The 27,633-nt window shown below is 46.2% G+C and overlaps 1 protein-coding gene, 1 long non-coding RNA gene and 1 pseudogene across 2 annotated transcripts in view; 2 read left to right on the top strand and 1 right to left on the bottom strand.

Moving 5' to 3' along the window:
• Window positions 1-27,633, top strand: part of LOC105472068 (ankyrin repeat domain-containing protein 30B-like) — a 539,363-nt gene that overhangs the window by 254,530 nt on the left and 257,200 nt on the right. The gene's annotated exons all lie outside the window — the stretch shown is intronic.
• On the top strand, window positions 2-10,923 carry LOC139356334 (uncharacterized). The gene is made up of 3 exons (XR_011608032.1): window positions 2-206; window positions 952-1,100; window positions 10,782-10,923. It is a non-coding gene; the product is annotated as an uncharacterized lncRNA (long non-coding RNA).
• Window positions 12,383-13,080, bottom strand: LOC112423396 (uncharacterized; annotated as a pseudogene).

The raw sequence follows: 27,633 nt of genomic DNA, 5'->3' as shown, positions 1-27,633 counted from the left end.
GCCAAGGATGATGCCCCAAACAGAAGCTCTTCACAGCTTTCATTTCACTGGGAGGCTGTGACAAGGAGATGGGAGAGGGCTGAAGCCAGGCCCTCGGTAAATGTGAGCAAATGTGTGAGGCAGGACACTGCAGAGTCGGAGAAGATGAGCAAGTCCTAAACACAGCACTGCAGGATGGAGACAGACCCGTGATTCCATAAGGAAAGGTGCCATTTCTGACGCTTCCTCCTTTTCTCTTCCTCCAGGGTACTTTCTTAGGTACAATCGATATTGACAAATCGGTCCTGAGTGCTGAGAATATTTATTTTAGGGCTTCAAATCAACACACCCCTTCCTGTGCCAAAAGGGAAGGAACTCAGCATGTGGGAAGGATGGTCCTATGCTGTTCACTGGGACAGCAGAATGTGGGAACAAGAAACTCCAATGTGAGACAACAGGAGCGCTGTTTCTATTGCTGTCCTCAGGACACCCTCCTTCCTAGTGAAGCCCATACATTAGGTGCCTGCCTTGGGTATGTGGCTGCACTGACCCTCCACTTCAGGTCACAAACCTGCAGGTCCTGCCAGCCCCTGGTGAGCATAGCATCACCAGGGGAGGCTGAGTAGAGCTTTTCCTTGCTCCTGGTCCTCAGCTTCCCAGTCTCTCTTCCATTACCGAGCCTTAACCCCAAACTGCATTCTGCCTCCTTCTCCAACCTCCCTTCCCAGAGCCAGTGCCCCCTCATCATTGCACAGTCAGTGAATGAGTAAGTAAATATGTGAATAAACAAATTTCCTTCGTGCACATGTAAGGAAGTCTAGGAATCAGGATACAGGCAGGGTGGAATACGGAGAAAGTGTTCTGGATGACTTTGTATTAAATACACGAGTTTGGAAGTGTCAGCCACAGACATCCCATGCACAGATGGCTATGCCTCTCTAGCAAAGCACCTCTGTGCTGCTTTCTCTGCAGGACACACTCTCCCTGGTGAAGTCCACAGCAACATCCTTGAAGAACACTGGTTCCTGGACAGATGGTGGGCATTCTTATTCAGCCTGCACCATCTCTGGCAACGTCCACAGGAAATGGTCAAGGACTATCTCCCTTTCCACTGGGAAAAGGTAGCTGTGTATATTAAAAGGTCAAAATCTGCTTGGGGCCCAGTCAAATATTCTCCAGGCTGACTTGGCATATGCCTTTCAGATACATTCACAGAGATGAATACACTCTAAATACATGATACATTTTACCATGAGGACATGACATAAGGTGTGGTGTAAATATCCTGACCATTCTACAATGAGATGCTAAAGGTGACTACTGACTGCTGATTCTAAAATACTTGAAAATCTATAAGTAAACTCTGATCAAAGGTATTTTAATTAAATCTGTGAACTAACCACATGCAAGCAATTATGTCATGAATCTTATTAATTGTGACTATGGACAAATGATTCCCCAATCTGAAACTCACAATTCTCATCTGCAAAATTATTTAAGAATCATTTTAGTGTGATTAAATGTTTTAAATGAACCAATAGAGAAAGTGCTTTTGTTTTGTTTTGTTTTGTTTTGTTTGTTTAGTTTTGTTTTGTTTTTGAGACGGAGTCTCATTCTGTTGCCCAGGCTAAAGTGCAGTGGCATGATCTCAGCTCACTGCAATCTCCACTTCCTGGGTTCAAGCAATCCTCCTGCCTCAGTTTCCTGAGTAGCTGGGATTACAGGTTCCTGCCACAACACCCAGCTAATTTTTTGTATTTTTAGTAGAGATGGGGTTTCAGTATCTTGGCCAGGCTGGTCTTGAACTCGTGACCTCGTGATCCACCCACCTCGGCCTCCCAAAGTATTGGGATTACAGGCGTGAGCCACTGCACCTGGCCTGAAATTGTTTCTCATATAACAAAATGCAATACATAAATGCTACAGGTATATTATTCATTAAAATATTATTGACCTTTGGTGCAATGTCCGTCGTTCTGCATGACTGATCAGACTTTATACAGAACCTGGAGTCAGCACTTGCTACCTCTCTCATCTGACCAGAGATCAGGTGTCATTACCAAATGTGAGGTCAGACAGGTTTAGCTTCACAAGCCTGTGGTACCTGGGACTGCTGTGCTGAAGGATGGTCCTGGCCTGGCCCTTCCTATAGGATGAAGTCTCCCTTTCCCTCCTGTTTACTCTGGATCCTCACAACTTTCACTATGATTATCTCTTCTATAGCCTCCTGTCTCTCTGCTCATAGAGTAATAGAAGCCTTTCAGTGAGTTCAGCTCTCTCCAGTCTTTCAAACATGGCCACAGTTTTCTAAAATTTACCTTCCTCGAATTGTCCCCCTAGATGCACCAGAGATGCATCTGTGCCATTCAGAGCAGAAAAGGCAGATTCCTAGTCTCCTGCCCGCCAGAGCAGGATGGTTAGAGCTCACTCTGTAGTGATTATTGGGTGCCTCCTGCTGGAACCCCCACTGGAGCACTGAAATTCTCAATGTCCTGCTTTATCTGCTGTGTTGGCTGGGGCATGCCTTGGATCCATGAAAACATAAAGTGAAGAAAGTATTCTTCAATTCCTTGTCACTCTTTTTTCACTCATCATTAGTTATCGAATTTAGTGCCCAGCCAAGAAAACAGAGACCAAGAGAGACTGTGGAAAGACCATGGTGTACCAAGACATCTATCTTACAGACGCAGCTTCTCACAGGGCGTTTGGAAACTTCCAGCCAGTCTGTATCCCAAATAGGCACAAGAGGAACCACCTCAGTCAATTTGGAGACTCCAGGAGCACACACGACAAATAAATATGAGTGTGGAAGATTTGATGGAGAAGGTGGTAGGAGGTAGATAGTTTCCACAGCCAGAGCTACATCACTCAAATCCTATGAAAGGAGAGAACGGGCAGAAGGAAAACTATGGAGATGAGATATCAGCAAACCTTGAGGCCTAAATGGTAAACAGTCCCGGCTCCGTCATCTGTGCCCACTTCCCAGCAGGTCTAAGTGGAGTGAGCAAAGCTCATGGCAAGAGAATTCAGCCCTGGAGACCTGGAGAGAAGTGGACAAGGCTTTCCTCTCCCTCTCTTTTGTGTATGAATACAAGGGTTGTTTCTGCTCCCTTCCCCAAGAGAAATTTATCTTCCAAAACTTAAAGCCATTTAAGGCTAAATATTTCATATGAAAAACCCTTAAAGATGGAGACAGGAGAGTCAGCTCCAGGAAAATCAGAAGGAGGCTTTGGGAAATAATCTTTAATTGAGGGAAGAGTGAAGCAAGATGGTGAAATAGGACCCTCCAGAAATCATCTCCTCCACAGAAAAATAAAATTGAACAACTAAGCACAGAAATACCTTCACAAGAGCTAAGGCAACCAGGTGAGAGATCAGAGTACCTGATTTTAGCACAGCAATAAGAAAAGAGGCTTTGAATATGGAGGAAAGACAATATTCCATTGCTAATCTCCCCCTTTCCCCAACTCCAAGCAGTGCAGCTCAGGGACATGGCTCACTTGAGGAAGGAAAGTGATGAGGGTGAAGGGTTTTGACTTGAAGGCCAGTGCTGGGCCGATCACAGTAAAATGCAATGCCAGGGAGAACCCTACAGTCCTGACCCCAGACCAGGACCCATGGACAAAGTCCCTAGACTCCCCCCAGCACCTGGTGGAAAACTGCAGCCCCAACAGGACAGTCGCAGGTTCTGGTTTGTATCACTGCTGGCCTTCTCCAGTGGCATTGGGCGATGAGTAAACTTGAGCAGCAGGCGGAGCATATCAGCACTGGTCTGGGACATGCTCCAGGTTTTTTTCTGGTTCCAATTTCCATGAGCTTTGGGCATTGCCCAGCTAAGCCTTGGTGACCAAGGGACTGCCCCCACCATTCCTCAGCAGCACAATACTGGAAGTGACTATCTACTAGGGAAAAGGAGAGGAACATGAGCTCAAGGCTTTGCCTGGCAACCCAGTGCCAGGCTGGCCATGGTGAAATCCAACACTAGGCAAAACCCAGTGGCCTTGACTCCAAGCTGGTGCCTGTGGACAGAGCTGCTGGACCCGCCACAGTGCCAGATAGAGACCCATAGCCTTGGTGAGACAGTCTTGTTTCCCAGCCCACATCACCACTGACGCTCTGCAGCAGCCTTGAGACACACATAAACCTCAGTGGCAGGCAGTTGTAGCAGTGTGGGCCTTGGGCATCACTCTGTGCTGTGCTGGTCTCTGGCTGTGGGCTTTGGGTGTGACTCAGCATTACAGCAGCTGTGGTAGCCATGAGACTGCCAGTCTCATCATTCCCCTACCCCAGGAAGCACAGCACAGACAGAGGCAGTGTCTGCTTAAAGGAAGGAGAGGGAAGCAGGCACATGTTGCCATGAAGCCCAGTGCTGGGCCTCACACTGGGCAGAGCACTAAAGTGCCTGATCCCAACCAGAGGACCATAAACAGAATCTATGGACCTGTCCCAGTCCCATCAGGAAACTTGCAAAGCCAGTGGATTGGAGTAGCCACTTCAAGCCCTCTTCTAGTCCTTTCCGGCCAGAACAACACAGCAACTTTGAACATGTGCAAACCTAGGCTTAGAGCACCCTCTAATGCTGAAAAGAAGCAGTGACCATAGGAGAACACAATAACCAACCTGCTTAGAATCTGTGAAAGAATAAGCACAAAGCCAGACCGCTGAGGCTGTAATAAATACCTAATCATGTAATGTGCTCATTTGATGCCCACAAGCATCAAATACATTCATAAAACCATGACTTGAAAGCTAAAGCACCAGAGATTGACACTAAAGTGATGAAGATGTGTGGTCTCATAGTCAAAGACCTTGAAACATGTGTTTTAAGAAAACACCAAGAATATCAGTAAAACACAGAGAAACAACTTGAGAGTTTAAAAAGTATTTTTGCGGGGGGGCAGAGCAAGATGGCCGAATAGGAACAGCTCCAGTCTCCAACCTCCAGCGCGAGTGACACAGAAGACCAGTGATTTCTGCATTTTCAACTGAGGTACTGGGTTCATCTCACTAGGGAGTGCTGGACAATAGGTGCTGGTCAGCTGCTGCAGCCCGACCAGCGAGAGCTGAAGCAGGGCGAGGCATCGCCTCACTTGGGAAGCGCAAGGGGAAAGGGAATCTCTTTTCCTAGCCAGGGGAACTGAGACACACAACACCTGGAAAATCGGGTAACTCCCACCCCAATACTGTGGTTTAAGCAAACAGGCACACCAGGAGATTATATCCCACACCTGGCCGGGAGGGTCCCACGCTCAAGGAGCCTCCCTCAATGCTAGCACAGCAGTCTGCGATCTCGCGGCAAGGCAGCAGCGAGGCTGGGGGAGGGGCGCCCGCCATTGCTGAGGCTTAAGTAGGTACATTAAGCCGCTGGGAAGCTCGAACTGGGTGGAGCTCACAGAAGCTCAAGGAAACGTGCCTGTCTCTGTAGACTCCACCTCTGGGGATAGGGCACAGTAAACAACAACAAAAACAGCAGAAACCTCTGCAGACGCAAACGACTCTGTCTGACAGCTTTGAAGAGAGCAGTGGATCTCCCAACACGGAGGTTGAGATCTGAGAAGGGACAGACTGCCTGCTCAAGTGGGTCCCTGACCCCTGAGTAGCCTAACTGGGTGACATCCCCCACTAGGGGCAGTCTGACACCCCACACCTCACAGGGTGGAGTACACCCCTGAGAGAAAGCCTCCAAAGCAAGAATCAGACAGGTACACTCCCTGTTCAGCAATATTCTGTCTTCTGCAGCCTCGGCTGCTGACACCCAGGCAAACAGGGTCTGGAGTGGACCTCAAGCAATCTCCAACAGACCTACAGCTGAGGGTCCTGACTGTTAGAAGGAAAACTATCAAACAGGAAGGACACCTACACCAAAACCCCATCAGTACGTCACCATAATCATCAAAGACCAGAGGCAGATAAAACCACAAAGATGGGGAAAAAGTAGGGCAGAAAAGCTGGAAATTCGAAAAATAAGAGCGCATCTCCCCCGGCAAAGGAGCGCAGCTCATCGCCAGCAATGGATCAAAGCTTGACAGAGAATGACTTTGACGAGATGAGAGAAGAAGGCTTCAGTCCATCAAACTTCTCAGAGCTAAAGGAGGAATTATGTACCCAGCGCAAAGAAACTAAAAATCTTGAAAAAAAAGTGGAAGAATTGATGGCTAGAGTAATTAATGCAGAGAAGGTCATAAACGAAATGAAAGGGATGAAAACCATGACACGAGAAATACGTGACAAATGCACAAGCTTCAGTAACTGACTCGATCAACTGGAAGAAAGAGTATCAGCGATTGTGGATCAAATGAACGAAATGAAGCGAGAAGAGAAACCAAAAGAAAAATGAAGAAAAAGAAATGAACAAAGCCTGCAAGAAGTATGGGATTATGTAAAATGACCAAATCCACATCTGATTGGGGTGCCTGAAAGTGTGGGGGAAAATGGAACCAAGTTGGAAAACACTCTGCAGGATATCATCCAGGAGAACTTCCCCAACCTAGTAGGGCAGGCCAACATTCAAATCCAGGAAATACAGAGAACGCCACAAAGATACTCCTCAAGAAGAGCAACTCCAAGACACATAATTGCCAGATTCACCAAAGTTGAAATGAAGGAAAAAAATCTTAAGGGCAGCCAGAGAGAAAGGTCAGGTTACACACAAAGGGAAGCCCATCAGACTAACAGCAGATCTCTCGGCAGAAACTCTACAAGCCAGAAGAGAGTGGGGGCCAATATTCAACATTCTTAAAGAAAAGAATTTTCAACCCAGAATTTCATATCTGGCCAAACTAAGTTTCATAAGTGAAGGAGAAATAAAATCCTTTACAGATAAGCAAATGCTTAGAGATTTTGTCACCACCAGGCCTGCCTTACAAGAGACCCTGAAGGAAGCACTAAACATGGAAAGGAACAATTGGTACCAGCCATTGCAAAAACATGCCAAAATGTAAAGACCATGGAGGCTAGGAAGAAACTGCATCAACTAACGAGCAAAATAACCAGTTAATATCATAATGGCAGGATCAAGTTCACACATAACAATATTAACCTTAAATATAATTGGACTAAATGCTCCAATTAAAAGACACAGACTGGCAAACTGGATAAAGAGTCAAGACCCCTCAGTCTGCTGTATTCAGGAGATCCATCTCACATGCAGAGACATATATAGGCTCAAAATAAAGGGATGGAGGAAGATTTACCAAGCAAATGGAGAACAAAAAAAAGCAGGGGTTGCAATACTAGTCTCTGATAAAATAGACTTTAAACCATCAAAGATCAAAAGAGACAAAGAAGGCCATTACATAATGGTAAAGGGATCAATTCAACAGGAAGAGCTAACTATCCTAAATATATATGCACCCAATACAGGAGCACCCAGATTCATAAAGCAAGTCCTTAGAGACTTACAAAGAGACTTGGACTCCCATACAATAATAATGGGAGACTTCAACACTGCACTGTCAACATTAGACAGATCAACGAAACAGAAAGTTAACAAGGATATCCAGGAATTGAACTCATCTCTGCAGCAAGCAGACCTAATAGACATCTATAGAACTCTCCACCCCAAATCAACAGAATATACATTCTTCTCAGCACCACATCGCACTTATTCCAAAATTGACCACATAATTGGAAGTAAAGCACTCCTCAGCAAATGTACAAGAACAGAAATTATAACAAACTGGCTCTCAGACCACAGTGCAATCAAACTAGAACTCAGGACTAAGAAACTCAATCAAAACCGCTCAACTACATGGAAACTGAAAAACCTGCTCCTGAATGACTACTGGGTACATAACGAAACGAAGGCAGAAATAAAGATGTTCTTTGAAACCAATGAGAACAAAGATACAACATACCAGAATCTCTGGGACACATTTAAAGCAGTGTGTAGGGGGAAATTTATAGCACTAAATGCCCACAAGAGAAAGCTGGAAAGATCTAAAATTGACACCTTAACATCACAATTAAAAGAACTAGAGAAGCAAGAGCAAACACATTCGAAAGCTAGCAGAAGGCAAGAAATAACTAAGATCAGAGCAGAACTGAAGGAGATAGAGACACAAAAAACCCTCCAAATAATCAATGAATCCAGGAGTTGGTTTTTTGAAAAGATCAACAAAATTGACAGACCGCTAGCAAGACTAATAAAGAAGAAAAGAGAGAAGAATCAAATTGACACAATAAAAAATGATAAAGGGGATATCACCACCGACCCCACAGAAATACAAACTACCATCAGAGAATACTATAAACACCTCTACGCAAATAAACTAGAAAATCTAGAAGAAATGGATAATTTCCTGGACACTTACACTCTTCCAAGACTAAACCAGGAAGAAGTTGAATCCCTGAATAGACCAATAGCAGGCTCTGAAATTGAGGCAATAATTAATAGCCTACCAACCAAAAAAGTCCAGGACCAGATGGATTCACAGCTGAATTCTACCAGAGGTACAAAGAGGAGCTGGTACCATTCCTTCTGAAACTATTCCAATCAATAGAAAAAGAGGGAATCCTTCCTAACTCATTTTATGAGGCCAACATCATCCTGATACCAAAGCCTGGCAGAGACACACACAAAAAAGAGAATTTTAGACCAATATCCCTGATGAACATCGATGCAAAAATCCTCAATAAAATACTGGCAAACCGGATTCAGCAGCACATCGAAAAGCTTATCCACCATGATCAAGTGGGCTTCATCCCTGGGATGCAAGGCTGGTTCAACATTCGCAAATCAATAAACATAATCCAGCATATAAACAGAACCAAAGACAAGAACCACATGATTATCTCAATAGATGCAGAAAAGGCTTTTGACAAAATTCAACAGCCCTTCATGCTAAAAACGCTCAATAAACTCGGTATTGATGGAACGTACCTCAAAATAATAAGAGCTATTTATGACAAACCCACAGCCAATATCATACTGAATGGGCAAAAACTGGAAAAATTCCCTTTGAAAACTGGCACAAGACAGGGATGCCCTCTCTCACCACTCCTATTCAACATAGTGTTGGAAGTTCTGGCTAGGGCAATCAGGCAAGAGAAAGAAATCAAGGGTATTCACTTAGGAAAAGAAGAAGTCAAATTGTCCCTGTTTGCAGATGACATGATGGTATATTTAGAAAACCCCATCGTCTCAGCCCAAAATCTCCTTAAGCTGATAAGCAACTTCAGCAAAGTCTCAGGATACAAAATTAATGTGCAAAAACCACAAGCATTCTTTTTTGTTTGTTTAACAAGTATTTTGTTCTGAACAGCAAAGATAAAATTATTTGTTTATGAGAGAAAAATGAGAATTTAGAGTTTGTGCATCTGTGATATCTAAAAGAGGAAGCATCATCTAAAGTCATAATAAAAAGGGTATTTATTTGCAGTAAGCTGTTCCTGCAAAACACAAAGGATGGAGAGTTCTTAATCGTGGCCATTTACCAATATTTACTACCCACCACATCTTTCCTTTTCACAAAGTAAAGTGATGTCCTATCATTTTTTTTTCCTGTACAGTTTTTTTCCATTTGGTTTTTCTGAGTTGTATCCTATATAATAACCTGGTAAACACAGGTAAAATTTCTCTGCTAAGTTCTGTGAGTAGTTTTATCAGATTATTAACCTTGAGCCAAGGGGGTTATGGAAGCCTATGATTTATGGACAGTAGCTCAGAAATATAGATGGAATCGCTGGAACCCAGGAAGCAAAGGTTGCAGTGAGCCAAGATCGCGCCATTGCACTCCAGGGTGACAGAGTGAGACTCTGTCTCAAAAAGAAATAAATATATTAAATAAAACATTTTACATATTTTAAAATCTTATTTTAATCAATTATTTGTAATTTTGTTAATATCAAAGACCCAACTCTAGAAAGTTTTGTAATTTTCTTCTTAATCATACCCAACTAAATTATACAACTCTGTTTTCTAAAAAAAAAAAAAAAAAAAAAAAAAAAAGTTCCTATTAACTAATCTGATTACAGTTTGCATAGTTGATTCAAACTATGCTTAGACTTTGTGTTTCACCTAAATATTTCTCTTTCTTGGACAACCTAGTCATTTTATTTTAGGGCAAAAAATTTACCACACAAAATTCCTTCTTACATAAAATTGCTTTTTTTACCTTATCAAAAATACCTGTTTATATCTTAAACTTTCTTTACATCTCTTATTTCTTGGTTCCTTTTACCTCATTTTATACATAATTTTTATAGAAGCTTTGAATTAGACAAAAATATTTACCTTTTAATAACATTTAAAAATGTTTTCCTATATTTTTTAAGTTGGAAATTACTCAGCTACTTAATATCTATTAATAACCTTAGATTCCCAATCATATGACATGTCTGTTTACAAGTATTTATTCCATTACATTTACAAAATTATTTAATATTTTACCTAGATTATTTATGAAAACTGTGATAGTCATTATTTAAGGTAAATTCCCTGTCAACTATTTTTATAGCTGTGAATTTCAGGTGTTTATTTAAGTAATTTTCTTAAGGCTAAAAGGGTGCACTTCGGGCACCGAACTTCAGGGAAAGCGCTCTGGGTCAGGCGTCTCCTCCAGAATGCTCTGTTTAAAGTTAAAAAGGCCACTTTCAAAATAGTTGTAAAATCTATACATTCACCCAGACATACACATTTTTTGGGACATGGTCTTGCTCTGTCGCCCAGGCTGGAGTGCAGTGGTTCGGTCACAAGCAGTCTTCCTGCCTCAGTCTCCCGAAGAGCTGGGACCACAGGCCTGCACCACCATGCCTGGCTAATTTGGTTCTTTTCTGTTTGTTTTCCTTCGTTTGTTTTGTAGGCATGGAGTCTGACTGTGTTGCCCAGGCTGGTCTCCAACCTCTGGCCTCAAGCAATCCTCCCTCCTCGCCAAGTACTGGGATCCAGTCGTGAGCCTCCAAGCCCTTCTCTATTCATTATTCTTAATTAAAACATTCAAAGGACGCGGTGTTTGAGGCCAGCGCGGCGTTTGCAGTGGCTGCTCCCGCCAGGACAGCCTCCTGTCCCGGCCTGGTCTCGGGTCCCCAGACCCAGCCTCTGACGGGCCACCCCCAGCGCTGCCCTGCCCGCAGCTCCGGGCTACGCTCCCCACGAAGAGGCGCCGCAACCGCCTAGGACATCGTGGGAAGCCTCCTGCGGGGACTTTCCACTGCTTGTCCCAGGAGCTTCTACAACAGACTGGCATTGAGAGTTCAGTTACATTTTCCGCTAGTTATTCCTATCCTGGCCCCCAAGCGTCTCAAGTCCCCGCCTCAGGCTCCTGGGGGCCTCCCCTGCAAGGGCGCCAGGTCCCTGACATCTGCCAGTGAATCCGCGTCCAAGGAGGAGGGCGTGGCGGGGGCGGAAGCGACAACCACACGACCCATGACAGTGGCCAAGTCTTAGAGGCCCCGAGTGCCTCTCAGGCGCCCGGGCCCAAGCTGTCCACGCTTCCCCGCCCCGGCAGGAACCAGCTGTTCCCGCTGCACCAGCCAGGGGGCTGGGGTCATCCCTGCCAGGCCCGACCGTAGGCGTGGGCTCCAGAGCCCCCTCCCAACCGCCCCGTCCCAGGAGCGCGGGAAGCCTGGCTGTCGCCTGACAATAAGAAAATCATCATGGACAGAAGGAAAGCGGGGCGAGGCTGGGAAGGGAGCGGCTGTAATTCGGCGCCGGCCCCCTTCAATTCTCCAGCTCAGCGGCCCCAAAAGTGGGGTGGGGACGGTGATTGAGGCTGAGCTCGCTTCTTCCTTCTTACAGGTCTCGCGCCTCTGAAGCGAACTGGGCCTGGAAGGATGCTGAGGGTCGAGGGAATGGGGCTGAGGGTTGACCCAGGGAAAGGTGGGGCCGGCCCCTGGGCTCCGGTTGGAGGCGGATTCCCAGGCTGTGCAACTGCTCGCCCGTGCCCCACCCGCTCTGTGCTCTGTCAACCGATCAGCTCCGCCCTAGACTCGCGGCTGCGGAAGCGGCGGGCCGGGTGGTGATTACAACTTGGGGGAGGGGGGCTCTCCTTTTGCAACCTGACCCCCAACTCCGCTCAATAACCGAATTTTCGGAAGCCGCGACCTGGAAGCTCTGGGCGCTTCTCCATCGCTGGCACGGCGGGGACGCCCGGAATCTCGGAGCCGCAGCTCCCGCCTGCAGCGCGCCTCAGCCGCCAGTGGGGAGCGCAGCGAAGCGGGGGTCCCCCGCGCATCCGGAGCGAGGCAGGCGGGCCGGAGGCTGAGGACTGGCGACCTCGTGGGACGCCGGTGCCCGCCCCTACTGGGAGAAGAGGCAGCTCTGGAAGTCAGTTTAAGGCGGAGACCGCAACCGGAGGGGCGCAGAATACTCCCCCTCCCAGCGTTCCGGGCTACGCGGGTACAATTTTAAAACTAGCGGCGAAATCCGAGTCCTGAGGCCGCGTGGTGGGTGGAGCGTGGCTGCCTAGCCGAGTGCGGTCTCAGGCTGCCCCCGCTTCTGCGCCGCAAGGCCGCCCTTGAGTTCCAGGACTCTGTGGGCCCCGAGCCGCTGGCGCTCCCGGGAGTCTCCTAGCCGCGGCGGGAACGGAGCTGGGCGCCCAGACTGCGCCGGGGTCTTTTCTCTGCCCCCAGTGGCCGGAGCCGCAGACCTGCCCCTTCCCCACCGGGGCCGCGCCCTCATTCCTCGCGGCGGTACCGCGCCGCAGCCCGGGAAACTCGCAGGCCCCAGGCGGCCCGGCTGCAGCTGCGGTGGTGAAGCTGGGCCCTGCGCGCACATGAGGTGCCCAGCAGAATCCCCGACCGCCCCGCGCCCGCGTTCTCGCCCACGACAGTGGCCGACGGCGGCGGCTGGTTCCCGGACCCGGGAACAAAGCTGGAGATAACGACTTCGGAGTCGGCCCTGGGACCTGCTGCTTCTCTTGGCTCCAGGCCCTCAGCCGTCTCCCTAGCCACAGCCTGCGGGGCCTAGAACTGCAGCCCCGGGCGTCCCCTCCTAAGCAGTGGCCAGGGTTGGCGGGGCGTGTGCGACCCTGGACCCAGAGATCCGCAGCAGCCGCTGCCAAGCATGGCGAGGAGCAGCGCAAGCCTCTCCCCACCCGGGCGGGGGACGGCGGACGTGGGTTAGGAACCGGCCCGGGACGTCCAGGCAGGATCGGCCACCATTCAGGGGCTGTCCCAGGCGCAGCACCAGATGCTGCCGGTGGAAGCGGCCAGGGGCAGGCTCAGCCCGGCGCAGTGAGCATAGACAGGGACCCAAAGTTTATGCCAAAAACGTGTCTTCTCCAACCTCCTCCTCAAGCCCCTGTCTCATGCTGGTTCCTATTTCTTTCTTATAATAAATAGGTCCTGTGTGCCTGGGAGCAGAGACTCGGCCCGTTCTCCCCAGACTCAGCTGTAGTCTTCAGGGACCTGGGCAAGGTCTGGTTAAACCTGCCCATCTTTTGTGGAGGAAGGCCGGTTGCTCCCCTGGCCTTCACTGTGACACTAGGAGGCAAAGGCAGCCAGACCAATTGCTGGTTTCATCTGGGACTCCGCAGGTGATAAGATTGGCAATGACAGGTGGGTTGGTAGCCGGGCTGGAGTGGCATGGCCAGCTGCTGTGGGCACCGTCTTCCCTGCCTGTCACCGCTCCTAGCTGCCCAAGTAGCAAAGCAAAGTCACAGTGACAAGATCCAGAGAGAGGAAGCTCCAGCTGGAGGTGGCGCTGGTGTCAGAGGCCTTCAGAGCAGCAATGTGACAGCTTCTCATGAGGGTGGGCTCTGTCCCCAGTCCATGCCCTCCTCTAGCTTGATCCTTGTTGGCGTCTATTTCTTTGCCTTGCCATTATCTCAGCTTCGCTTCCTTCCAGGATTTCAGCTCTAAGTGGCTCTTGGTCCACACCTGTCTCCATCTCTCCCTTTTCTTCCCCCCTCCCTAAACTCAGGACATAGTCACTCCTGCTCCTTACACACATACTCTCTTACACACACACACACACACACACACTCTAACATACACGCACTCTGACACTCTCCCTCCCCACCCCGCCCCACCCACAAACACACTCCCACTCTGCCTTCGACAGGAAACAAGTTTCTCTCCCAGAACCTTTATTAAGACCTGTGGAATGACCAGGATCTGGGCCCCCAATGGGTCTGTGAGTGTGAGCCTCTGTGTGTGCAAAGATGTGAGCCTGTGTGCATCCACGTGGCTGTGGAATTTCAAAAGCATGTGTGTACACATGTGAGTGTGATGGTGAAGTGTTGAGAGTTGAGAGAGTGTGTGTTTGGGGTCAGTGTGACCTTGATCATGTGGACATACAGGTGAGCTGTGGCAAGGGTGGAGCAATGTGAGTGACTCTGAGTGTGGAAACTGTGCCGGGGACAGATGGACAAATGCATCCTTTGAGTTCTGTGGAGGCTGCCACCCCATACCTTGTTGAACTACTCCCTCTTTGTCATCCTGTACACCCTCAAATCAGGATGGTAGCGGGAAAGGGGAATGAAGCTGCTGACCTCTGGGAAGGGGCCTGCCCACTCACTGGGCCTGTCAGCTCCTAATCTGTTACATGTTACTGTAAATACTTACAAATCCCAGCTGCCGAGGAGCAAGACATCCTCCACCAGCCAGCTGGGGCCCCTGGCCTGGAAGTTGGTGGGGAGGGAGCTAGAGAGCAAGACACATGGGGGAGGGAAGCAGGGGACCCCATCGGAGAGGCTGGCATCAGGGACTCCTGAGTTCAGCTCGTAGTTTTGCCAAAGGTTAGCCTGGGTGCCCCAGTATTTCTTCAGGAACTGCAGAGCCAGAAATACCGTCCACGCCTCTGCCTCAGGAAGCTCCCCTACCTCTGCATGATGAAGAGAGAGACTCCCCCTCAACAGCCAGCTTCCCGTCTTCTAGTCACATCTTTCAAGTAAACGGGTAAAGAGAGAGGTCTTCTTGCCTTTTTTTGTAGAGGGGCCATCTCACTATGTTGCCCAGACTGGTCTCTAATTCCTGGCTTCACGTGCTCCTCCTGTCTCGAGCTCCCAAAGCATAGCAATTACAGGTGTGAGCCAAGACACCCAGCAGCTTCTTACTCTTTAAATGACACACACAATTCTCCTGGAGTTTCTGGAGGGGATTGTCTCTTTGAACTCAAAATCTTTCCCAGGACACCTTGATCAATCCATCAGGCTCTTACTAGATTGGAGGCTGAAGACACTGCAGCTCGGCGAACCCCTTTGCAAGGGTCTGCTCTGCAGCTCTTGAGGGGAGCGAAAGCATTTTCATCTGGCCTCACCCCCATCTGCAGCCAGCTCTTTCACTTCTGGAGCTGGGCTGATTGTGATCACCTGGAGGAGGGGGAATTAGTTGGGATGACTCACTTGCTGGAGCCCATCAACACTGGCCCAGGCTTGTGGCCAGATGCCTGGTTAACCAGCCCAAGAGAGCTTCCTTTCTCAGGAAGAGAATGATTATTGATTATTGGTCCTCTTTACCCGTTCATTGCCCAGGACAGTGTCAGGTGCACCACAGGCCCCTGGGCATTTGTGTGGCATCATCAGTCTTATGCCTGGATCACCAAGTCAAACTTTCCCATTAGCTCTTGGTGGCAAACTCGAATTCCTTGTGTCAGAAGGCACCACAAGGCCCAGATGTCCTGGGCCTCCCACCTTAGGCAAGCCCAACATGACACAGAAAACCCCTGACACCGAGCCAAGATCTATCCCCTTGTCTGGCTTGAATTTCAGATTTATTAATGTTGAGCCCTCCTGGCCCACAGTGGGACTCCCCTTGGCCTTACACAGGTAATGCCTATATCCTGGCCTAGGCTTTTGCAAGAATCCAGACTCTGGGAAGGACGTGGAGTGGAGGAAAATCCAGGCAGAGTGAACCCCATGATATTGAGGGGCTCTGGGTGCTGTATGGGACACCCTGCTGGAAACTTGCCCCTAATGGGGCCTCAAAGCCAGGCAAGCAGGGGCTCCTTCTCTACCAGAGTTTGGAAGCCAGGACCACAGCTTCCCATCTTATTCTCAGGATGCAGGTTAGTTGTTTTCCCTCAGATGAGGGAGTCTAATGTTCCAGTTTTATAAGATGAAGGGCTGAGGTGAGGCCCCTTCTGCCACTTTGCTGAGTCCAGAGCTGTGATGAAGTGAAGAGGGAGAAAGCACAGGGCAGGACAAAGAATGGGGCCCAGGGGCCTGGAAGTTTTCCTTGACAGAAGTCAACTTGCCCCATCCCTGAGAAAACTCTAACCTTCTCAGCTGCAGGGAGGAAAGCAGGGACTGGGGAGGAGGGGACAGGGAGGGGCAACAGTCTGGTGCTCTGTGCTCTAAGAGAGAAGCCTGATGATGGCAAGTGACCCAGGAAGGGTTAAGAATATTCCTAAAGTAGACAAGCCACAGCCTAAGCCAGTCCATGAATACCTCCTCTGAAGAGCAGATCTGTAGCAGGAAAAGTTAGCCCGATCTTTGCCTCACTGCCTGCTGTCTGGCCTGGCTGTTAATTAAGCCTCCCACCCTGTCCTTTCACCAACTCCTGTCATAGTGAGGATGGGGTAGGAGTAGTCAGAGGGGCCAAATCTCCCCAATCAACAGGGAACTCCAGCTGGGCCCAGGAGCACTGGGGCTCAGTGTCCACCCCCCATCTACACTTCTGGTCTGAGTCAGGTAGGGGGACACAGGGGGACAGAGAGGCAAAGTGCAGGCCTTGTGCATGGGATGGAGGCTGCCAGAATAGAGAGCAGCCAAATTCTCCCACCCACACACGTGCATCACCAGCCATGCTCAGGTGAGACTTCCAAGATCATCATCAAACACCACCTTCTCCTAGCTGTGTGTTCCCCTTCACTTAGGGTACCTTGGAGTGGGATGGACAGGGAGGAGTAGGGAGGGCCCTTCATGAACAAACCATGTCTTTGCTTCAGGGGCAAAACTGGGTACATAATTTATGGGACCCAGTGTGAACTGAAAATGTGGAGTACGTTGTTCAAAAATTGTTAAGAATTTCAAGACAGTGATAGCAGAACATTAAACCACGTTCAGGTCCCTTCTGAGTGTGGGACCTTTGCCACTGCACAGGTGGCACCTCTGCCACTGTACAGGTGGCACCTCTGAAGCCAGCCTTGTGCAAGGGTTTGATTTAATGAACATTTACTAAGATCCCACTGCTCAGCTCTTCTGGCTCTGTGATATGATCTGGCTCTGTGTCCCCACCCAGATCTCATCTTGGTTTTAATCCACATGTGTTGGGGGAGGGACCTCCTGGGAGGTGATTAGATCATAGGAGTGGTTCCCCCATGCCGTTCTCATGATAGTGAGTGAGTTCTCACAATATCTGATGGTTTTATAAGGGGCCTTTTCCTCTTTGTTCTGCACTTATCTCTCCTGTTGCTATGTGAAGAAGGACGTGTTTGCTTCCCCTTCCACCATGATTATAAGTTTCCTGAGGCCTCTTCAGCCATGCAGAACTGTCAATCAATTAAACCTCTTTTCTTTACAAATTACCCAGACTTAGGTATTTCTTCAGAGCAGTGTGAAAACTAATACACTCTGCCACCTCAGAGGCTGCCTCTCAGTGACCCTGTTCTCAAATTTATGAAGATGGGATGCTCAAAGATCCCTCTCTAAACATGGAACAGGGCTGGGCCCCGCCGAATCCTGGCCGATTTGGGCTCTCCAAAGGTACTGCTGCAGCCATACTTCCAACCCCGCTCCCAACTGTTAGACCTTTGTGAGCCCTAGCATCCATTCCCATTTGCAGAGGCTCCCTCCTTCCCTCACCACTTGACCTGTCATCCATGGGATCCTGGAAAGAGCCCCCTGGGACTCCCCTCTTGGTTCTGCTTCAGATTTGCCCTATGACCTTTGACAAGCCATTTCACTCTCAGCCCCTCTGCTGCCCTTTCTGTCGAAGGAGGGCTCTTTAAGATCTCTCCAGACCCCAAATCTATGGTCTCCTGGGGTTGGAATAAGAGAGGACATTTTTCCTAGAAGGAGCAGGGCTACCAAAGAGGAAGCTCTCTAGGGAGCAGAAGGCTTTCTCCTGGATGCCCCATCCTCAGACCCAGAACCCAGGAAATCCACTTCTCCCGACTAGCCCTGGTTTCTCTGCCTTCCCCAGTCTCAACTGGGGGCTGGGCCTGGGGTCTGGTGAGTCTGGAAGGGTCGAGGCCTATGGGAGGGGTTGGGAGGCTTTGGCCCATGCTGCCCTGCCAGGGCCTTCTTTGCTGCCTTTACAGGAGGCTCAGCATAGCTGCACCACCTGTCACTCCTACATCCTGCTGTCTGTCTCCCCAGCTGACCCACCACACCCGCCACTATATTGGCTCCTCTTGGGGAGTTGTACAACCTCATTGTGGCAGCCCAGGTCTCACTAACAGCTGAACAGACAGGGTTCCATGACAACTGTTCCAGCACTGACTGAGTGGTTAAGTTAAATACTAAAAGCTGATAGAGCCAGTGTCCTTACACAAAGCCTGGAATGTAACAAAAGCCCACCAAGAGTTGTGCCTAGAGCTTTCCTTGGCCTTGAAGCATAATAAGATAACAAAGAAATTCTTAACAGTACCTGGTTAGAATTGAACAAGTTTTATTGGGGCTCTGAAGAAACTCCCCCGACCTCCACAAACAAGTTATATTGGGGGCATAAAGAAACTCCCCAAACCTCTGTGATTTAGCAGGATATAGGATAAGGGTAATCTCTGGTGAGTGAGGCATGAGAAAACCTGCCTATGACCTGGGCACTTGGGTTCTGCCACCTGAAGCACACTATCTCCTTCTCAGGAGTCAGGGCTGGATGGAGGGGTTCTGGAAGAAGTTCCCCTCACCAACCTTGGAGACCTGGCCTGGGCTCAAGAGTTCTGAGACCCAGCCTCATTCAGCTCACTGAGGTGCACCCTGGCACCCCTATCCTGAATCACAACTCAATTTCCATTCTCCCATCCTTTCTGACCAAAGGCCCCAGCTCCAAAAACATGCTGAAATTATGGATGGTTTTTCCAAGAGGGATCTTGAAGTGTCTGAATTAAAATGCCATGTTATAATACCTCACCTTGTTTTAACATAAATACACTCTCCCTTAGCTGAGGAAACTAGAGGGACTCCTTTTGGCTCCTTCATTTGCAAGACATCAAGGGCTCCTTACCCATCCCCTTCCTCAAGGACTTCACTCGTGTAAGCTGACTCTCAGCATATCAAAGAGCCCAATTCACTGATAAGGTACTGAGGCAAGCAATGTCCGCAGTTCCCAGGAATTGGCTCAGGAGATAGTACCACAAAGCCCCTGCGTTTGTGTCCGGCAGATAACACGCAGAGCCCCACACCTATCACCTTGTGATGATTTTAAGCCCCTGCACCTGGAACTGTTTGTTTTCCTGTAACCATTTGCCTTTTTAACTTTTTTGCCTGTTTTACTTCTGTAAGGTTGCTACAGCTAGAATCCCCCTCCCCTCGCTAAAACAAAGTATAAAAGAAAATCTATCCCCTTCTTAGGGGCCGAGAGAATTTTGAGCGTTAGCCGTCTCTCAGTCGTCGGCTAATAAAGGACTCCTTAATTTGTCTCAAAGTGTGGCATTTCTCTCTAACTCGCTTGGTTACAAAACAATGTTAGGTAGGATTTAAAATATTTAATAGATTTTAAGGTGAGATTAAAATATTTTTATATTTTTTAGGTGAGTTTCAGCTTCTCAGAGATGCCATTGCCAATTAACCAGTCCAAAGAAAGAAATGGAAGCCCTAAAACGTGATGAGATGTTTCCGCGCACACGTAGCCAGTTGATAGCTTAACTAGGCCTTAAGAGCTAGTGTCTGCCTCCTGGTTCCCACTTTCCCATCTTGCCCAAACCAGGGCTATAGACCAGTGGGGTTTCAACCAAAAACAAATATATGCCTTTTATACTCCTGGGCCGTGACCCTACAGTGGCTTTGTCTCCCCCACTAGGTGCATGCCTGCTGGGCTGGGTGGGATAGAGTTCCGAAGAGCCTGCACCTGGGGTCAAACAGGCCTGAGTTTCAATCCTGCTCTTCCTTTTACCTTTTTCCTTTTATCCTGGGCAAGTCACGGAACCTCTCTGAGCCTCAGCATCCTCATCTCCAATGTGGAGATCATGCTTAGTCCTTAGACTTCTGGTGAGGAGTAACTGAAATAGAGTGTGTAAAGCCTCAGACACATATCAGTACCCGGGCAACAGCGACAGCATCCATTTATCCTTCATTCAATAAACATTTCATGATCCTTCCAGAACCTAGGAGTCTTTTGCCCCCACCCAATCCCCATCCCCATCCCCATCCCCATCCCCATCCCCATTTTCATCCTCATTCCCATCCCATCCAATCTGTCAGTAAGTCAGCCAATCCCACCTTCTGCCTCCCCAAGTCAGGCCACCATCAGCTTTCACCTGGACCATACTGGTGAGGAACCCTACAAATGTAAAGAATGTAGCAAAGCTTTTAACTAGGGCTCATTCCTTACTAAACGTCAGATAATTCATACTGGAGAGAAACCACTCAAATTTAATGAATGTGGCAAAGCCTTCAACCAGTACTCAACCCTTACACAACATTGCAGAATCCATAGCAGAGAAAAACTAAAACTATAAAGAATATGGCAAACCCTTTAAAAGGTGCTAAAACCTTACTCAACACAAAAGAATTCACAGCAGAGAAAAAACCGCAAATTGAAAAAATGTGGCAAAACCCTCAACTCATGCTCACACCTCCCTCAACATTAGAAAATAAATACTGGATAAAAATCTTATACACATAATTATTTTGAAAAGACCTTTGTACATGCTGTACACCACAGAGGACACCAGAGTAATTACACTGGAAAAAATTATAAACATAAAGCAGTTAGCAAAACCTTTAACTGATACTTTAATCTTACTCAACAGATAATTCCTATGAGTGAGAACCTCTATAAATGAAATAATTGTAGAATAGCCTTTGTTCAAAATGTATACCTTAAAAAACACCAGAGAGCTTCTACTGGAAAGAAACACTACAGGTACAATAAATGTGGGAAATTAATTTAAAAAAATCAACTCTGAAAATTTTATAAATAAAAATAAAAATTGGATTAATCACCCTAGAAACAACTAGGAAACTCACAGTGGCATACATTACTCTAAATCAGAGTGTTTATTATGAAGAATAATCCAAAGTCCAAACCATAAAATAATTTAATTGTATGTTTCAAAAACCAGAGATTGATGGAGCGATAGATATATTCAGTGTATACTTTTTTGGTAATGACAGTATTTGAAATTATTTGAGCAAATCTTATTAATATAATTAAACTCTTGAGTTATCTGACGCTTTTTCTTCATTTGTAACATTTAAGTAAAAGTGTGAAGTGGATTTGTGCTACCCATTAGCTACTACAGGATCTTATATATTATATGAAGATCATTCACATGGAAGATTAAGGGTACAAAAATCTAAATGAATGTGGGTGCTCTTAGATTTGACATATAACAGTGTTGTAAGTCATGCATGAGTCAGGTATTCAGGATACAATTCTTCTGCATTAAATTATGAGACAGGGGCACTCTGAGATTTAGAAATAAATAGTTTTACCAACAAGTTATTCGGGAGAAAAGGCTGAGCTTTTTGGATACACCTTTATAGTAGCAATAGTTAGAAGTCCTGAACGTTAGTTGGTGTAGTAGCAGTAAAGAAATTTTCACACGTTAGAGAAATGTTCAGATGTAACTCCTATCAGTTAGGATGTAGATTTATTGTGAACTCAATTTTCTAAATACTTAACCTCAGATTTTTTTAAAAAGGATGCCCATTTTTTACATAGAGCATGGTATCAGAAAGACAAGAATGCTTTGTGAGGGTTTGTAATCTACATTTTAGCCTTTGAGGATACAGCAGGTTTTGAAATGTCTTATTTAATCTATGTGTATACTTAATTTGTTTTAACAATTAAAACTAAACTTTTTTTAACACTGTTGTGTATTGAATGACATGGTATCCTACAAAAATATTAACCTATTAACCTTGCTTAAGATTCTAGATAGCATATGATAATTACATACTATGGGATAACCCTAGCCCCATCTCTAGCAATTTTTATTCCCAGTGGTGTTAAACTCTAAATAGTTCCAAGAATATTAATTCCATATATCAAGAACATTAATTCCGTAAGTTGTATTTTATTCTTTTATTGTAACTACTGGGACTTTATCATGGCCATAATGAAAATTTTATAGGAGTATAATAATAAACTATAATCTTTCTATAACATTTGATCCTATAATGTCTTTTCTACATGCCACCCCTCTGGGCCTATAAAATATACGCAGAGGGCCAGGCGTGGTGGCTCATGCCTGTAATCCCTGCACTTTGGGAGGCTGAGGCAGGCAGATCACCTGAGGTCAGGAGTTCGAGACCAGCCTGACCAACACGGGGAAACCCTGTCTCTACTAAAAATACAAAAATTAGCCAGATGTGGTGACACATGCTTGTAATTCCAGCTACTTGGGAGGCTGAGGCAGGAGAATCACTTGAACCTGGGAGGTGGATGTTGTGATGAGCCAAGATCCTGCCGTTGCGCTCTAGCCTGGGCAGCAAGAGCGAAACTACACCTCAAAAATAAATAAATAATACACACACACACACACACACACACACACACGCACAGAGAGTTTTGGATTTTATTTATAATAACAAATATACAAATATGCAAATCTAAAGTTTAGGAGTATGAGTACTATGGAACAATTAATGTGTGCACGTGTGTGTGTGTGTGTGTGTGTGCAAGCAAGAGAGAGAGAGTTCCTATGTTGAGAATGAGAAGAAGAAACAGAAAATATTAGAACAAAACAGATTATTTTAAAAGAGTTGATGTTTTAATAGCAATCTAGAAACCTCACAGATAATGAAATAAATTGATGGTCTCTACAATGAATTCATTTATTCAAAAATATGTCTCCCTTAGTAGAAGTCCTGTGTTTTTTGCCTATTACTCATGTGAGAACTACTACATGATTTACACATTCCAGCATTCATTAGGTTTTGTTTATATATTCTGCTAATAGTTCTGTTCATATAATCTACTAATGGACACTTTTATGAAATTTAATGGTATTCAGAAATTAATTCAAAGATGTAATTCCATGGTAAGTATAACAAGTTATATTTTATTTAATGTATACATTCCATTTTTTCTACTCAATTGAAGAACTGTATTGAAGCCATTTTTAATTGTTCCATTCTCTTTTTATAAGTAGCATCATAAGGTTTTCTGACTATACTGTAGCAGTTGAATCAGGTGAAAACTTGTGAGGCCTCACGAATCAAGGCATTGTTTTAACACGTCTATAGAGTAAACTAATAACCAAGACAATTCTGGGTGTTTATTCGATGCTCCAGAATTAGTAGTAAAGTATTCCTATTGAAATGTATTTGTAGCTCCAGGTAAGAGACTGAAACATCCAGTCCAGAAGTGACATTACTTCTACATGTAGCGAGAGAACATCTGTATCCAGGCAGCACAATTGGCTCCATGAATTTAGAAGACATAGTTCTGTCTGCTTTATTTTCTAATTATTTGTAGTTTCTCATTGTCTCTTCACCCTCAGCTCCACATTCATTACAACTCTTCTCCTACGCCTGTGCTGTGGCTGCAACTTTCTCAGCGCTCTCTCCACCCAAGGTCATGTCACACAGGGCTTTCTTGGTTCTCATGAGTGGGATGGAATTCTTTAATGCAATGAGAAGTAGTTTTAACTGAGAAGTTTGTATCCATTTGAAAGCTTTAAATACAACATTGTGACCACTTAATTGAGATAAGAGGGAAAGAGTCTCATGATCCAGAGGATTGAACCAGGTAGCCAGCTCTGTGGTGGATGTGGAGACAGAGAAACACGATGATGACGTTCTTCTTAGAGAGGTAGATACGACCTACTGAAAGAAAATATGGGGAACACTTCTGGAATTAAAGTGGAAGTGAGTTTTTTAAAATCACTTTGAGGTCATAGGGTAGCTACTGGTGATGTCATCTCAAGGAAATATGTAACGGAGATAAAAAGGGGATGTGGGGAATGTGGTCCATTTTGAGGATTAGGGAAGTGGTATTGGGTCTTTATGACTTAGGGGACTTATTTAGCAGTAGTGCAGACCATCAGCTGCTGGGAAACAGAGCTTGTTGTACTTTCTCAGGCCTAGATCAGGGGCAGTGAGAAGATGAGGTGGTGGCTGAAGCAAACTCTGTGGGCACAGCTTTAAGATATTATGTTATCAGACAAGATGTTCAGGGTGATGATGCCTTTGGGAGACTGTACTAGGCAGGATTGGCAGGTGCTGTGGTTACTCATACTCCAGTATCTTGGGAGATGATCACAAAATATAACCTCAACTTAGTTTTAATCCACTGTAGATGGGTGATTTTCCAGGGAAGCTGACCCACAGGTGGCAGGGCCCTTCCTGACTTCCACCCCGCCTATGGATCAGTGTAGTCCCGTGGTCCTGGCTTTGTGAGAAGCACTGGCAAAAATGGGGGAGCAGTTGGCCAGTCAGATGCAGTGAGCATTTTATCCTCAAACATTCCAACCAGCGTTTAGCAGGAAAGTTCCCAGGTTCTTTCACAGTCAATGTTCCGTTTTCACCCAGCCTGTCTAGAGTAGAAAGTGGAGTGTCAATTTTTGGAAATAGATGCAACAAAGTTGGTAGCTCACACATTTAACATTGGTACAGTTGAAATACAATAATGCATCTCACTCTGTAGCTACGAGTTTGTGTTCAGATGTACCAAGAAAAGACTGTTGGATAGTATCAGAATAGAATATGGGTATTTGTCTTATTTTCACTGTGAATAGGTAGCATCCCAGGACTGATGCCACAGTGCAGTGGTCTTATTGAATACCAGTTTGTTTTCATTTCCTCAAACCATATTCCAAACAGCAATGAGGAGAAAATGTAAAGCTAACAGGACATAGGGAATTAGGTATGAAGCCATTTCTCTTTAATTCAGAGAAGGCCATCATTGCCAGGAACTTCTCTCTAAACCTCGTTGACCAGAACCGTATCCTGTGGCCACTCTATGAAGAAACATCTCTCAGGCACTGGAAGACACATGAGCATGTGATTGGGAATGGCTATTGTTACTTGTGCTGTTTTACAAGGTCTGACAAAAAGGCCATCCTTTGTGCACTGGAACAGGGTGTTATCAAAATCCTCAAGTTCAAAATACACTCTTTCCACATGCACAAGAATTTAATTTCATATGTAAATGATGTGTCCATTCTTTAGAGGTGTGCTTAAAGAGCTATTTAATTGATTGTTGTTTATGACTCTATGATGGACATTATTATAGTATAATGGTTTAATAATAAGAAAATTATATTCATGAAATATAACATATCTTAATCTTTGGCCACATGTATTATATCTTATTTGTTGAAAGGTTTACTGTTTGTTTTAAATTGTATTATTATGATGCTTGACATGAGTGCAAGTTTAGGTTCAGGGTTAGGCTAGGGTTAGCACAAGTTATTGGAATGGTGATCACTGGAAGCACAGTAGGGAAGTGAGAAAAGGAAGAGTAAGAAGCCAACAGAAGCTGTTTTTCTTTTTTTTTCTTTTATTATACTTTAAGCTCTGGGATAAATGTGCAGAATGTACAGGTTTGCCACATAGGTATACATGTGCCATAGTGATTTGCTGCACCCATCAACCTGTCAGCTACATTAGGTATTTCTACTAATGCTATCCCTCCCCTAGCCCCTATCCCCTGACAGGCCCCAGTGCGTGATGTTCCCCTCCCTGTGTCCATGTGTTCTCATTGTTCCACTCCCACTTATGAGTGAGAGCATGTGGTGTTTGATTTTCCATTCTTGTGTTAGTTTGCTGAGAGTGATGGTTTCCAGATAAGCTGGGTTTTTTTTTTTTAAGATTTATTTTATTGATAATAATGTTTATTGAATTTTGGTCACCTTTATAACATCATGTTGGGCCAAACCTCATTAACTACAATGAAGAAGGCACCAGGTTCAAGAGGTTAAAGAAGAGACTCAGCATCAGCAAATGATCCATGGGGTTTAATAGGGGTTTCCATGCTGGGGAGAGTCCAGTGGTGATCAGCTGGGCAGGAGAGCTGTTGTACAGAAACAGTCCGGGACTGGCAGGCTGGAAAAGGTATCTGCATCACATACAGTCTAGAGCTGATGGGCCAGACAAGGTACCCACCTTACATACAGTCTAGGGGGTGGCACGCTGGACAAGATAACTGTGCAGCTCAGTGCCAGTAGGATAGGCAGGAGAACTGCAACCATTTGCTAACAGCATGCAGGTTATACAGCATTTTCACTTATACCCTACCCTTAATAACCTCCTCAAGGCAAACTTTATTTAACATAAAATGCAGGACTTCAATCCCACAGGACAGATCGGGGGCTCAAATATTCCTTACAGATGAGGAACGAATCTCTAAGGTGGCTGCTCCCAGTTTTCCTAGCAGGAAACACATATTCAGATGCATCTGCCATACAAGGTCATTCTCAGGGTATGCTTCCGTTATTGCTCTCAGTTGTGTTTACCCTACAGCCCATCCCAGAATACTGGAATGGCCCCCACATTCTGATAACGCCATTTTAAAAAAATTTCCTGGGGCAAGGTATGCAAAGGAGCATTGTAGCCAGGTGCCACAGCAGCAGGACAGACTACAGCAACAATGAAATCATGAATACAATAACAACCAGTAGGCTATTCCCAGCGCTTGGGAGTTGCTCTTGGCTATGCCATGGCAGGCCCTTAGTGGAGGAAAGGAGCAGCTCTCCATGAGATCGGCAACCTATTTTGTTCTGGAGAAAGGTCACTGACTGTGCCCAGTCAGCAAAGAAGTTTTCTGCACATCATCTATGGGTGGAAAATGAGATGTTTAGTGGATACAAGCAAGGGCAAGTCATGACCCTTTAGCAAGACACAGAAAGTTGTGTTGCTCTATTGGAGCACACCCTTGGCAATGGCCTGGTGCCTGGTTTACAGTACCAAATGTATTGGCCCCCTCTGTGACACAGAAGGACAGAGCAAGACACCAAGCCTACTACAATGATCCACAATGAGGATGATTGCCCGTTGAGTAATAGAGGATCAGGACTCATTATTCCGGAGGTATGAGAGGGAGCAGGATGCAGGAGAAGTGTGAACTGTATATCTTGTTCTAGACCCTTCCCCCATAGAGTGGGAAATTGAACCATTAGAGGACTGGTTTTCTTTTTCTAGGGTCACTAATAATGTGGGCAGGTCCTGTGGCAAGGAAAACACTAGGTTTCCACGAGTCTCAGGCTGAGGCAAAGGTGTGTCAGGAATTGGGTCCTGTCCATCTTGTATGAAGGAGGAAACCTATAGAGGTCAATGGCCTCTATCAAAGACTGCCCTTCAGCTGCCACATAGGTGATAGAGCCAAGCACCAAATACAGTTCTGTGCTTAAGGGGTTATTGGTTAATGTGCTCCTTTGTGACAGGCATGCATGCCATCTGGTCATAGTCTGTGTCTGGGCACTTTCAGACTTCATTCTCTAGATAGCAGCCTTCAGCCAACCTGCCATGGACACTGGGCACATGGCAGCACTGGGACCCACTCTGCAACATCCCCCAGCGACCACAGAGCATGATATGCAGCACAGAGTTATTTCATTACACCGTTATCCAACTTCAGTGCCCTTCCATAGTTGGGACCAGAATCCTGAAGGCACACATTTCTGACCTAGACTTTGCCATGGGTCCCACCCAGACCCCTCAGGGT

The sequence above is a fragment of the Macaca nemestrina genome, chromosome 9 (genome assembly GCF_043159975.1).
Source record: "Macaca nemestrina isolate mMacNem1 chromosome 9, mMacNem.hap1, whole genome shotgun sequence".
NCBI classification, from domain to species: domain Eukaryota; kingdom Metazoa; phylum Chordata; class Mammalia; order Primates; family Cercopithecidae; genus Macaca; species Macaca nemestrina.
This window is presented reverse-complemented; position numbering and strand designations above follow the sequence as displayed.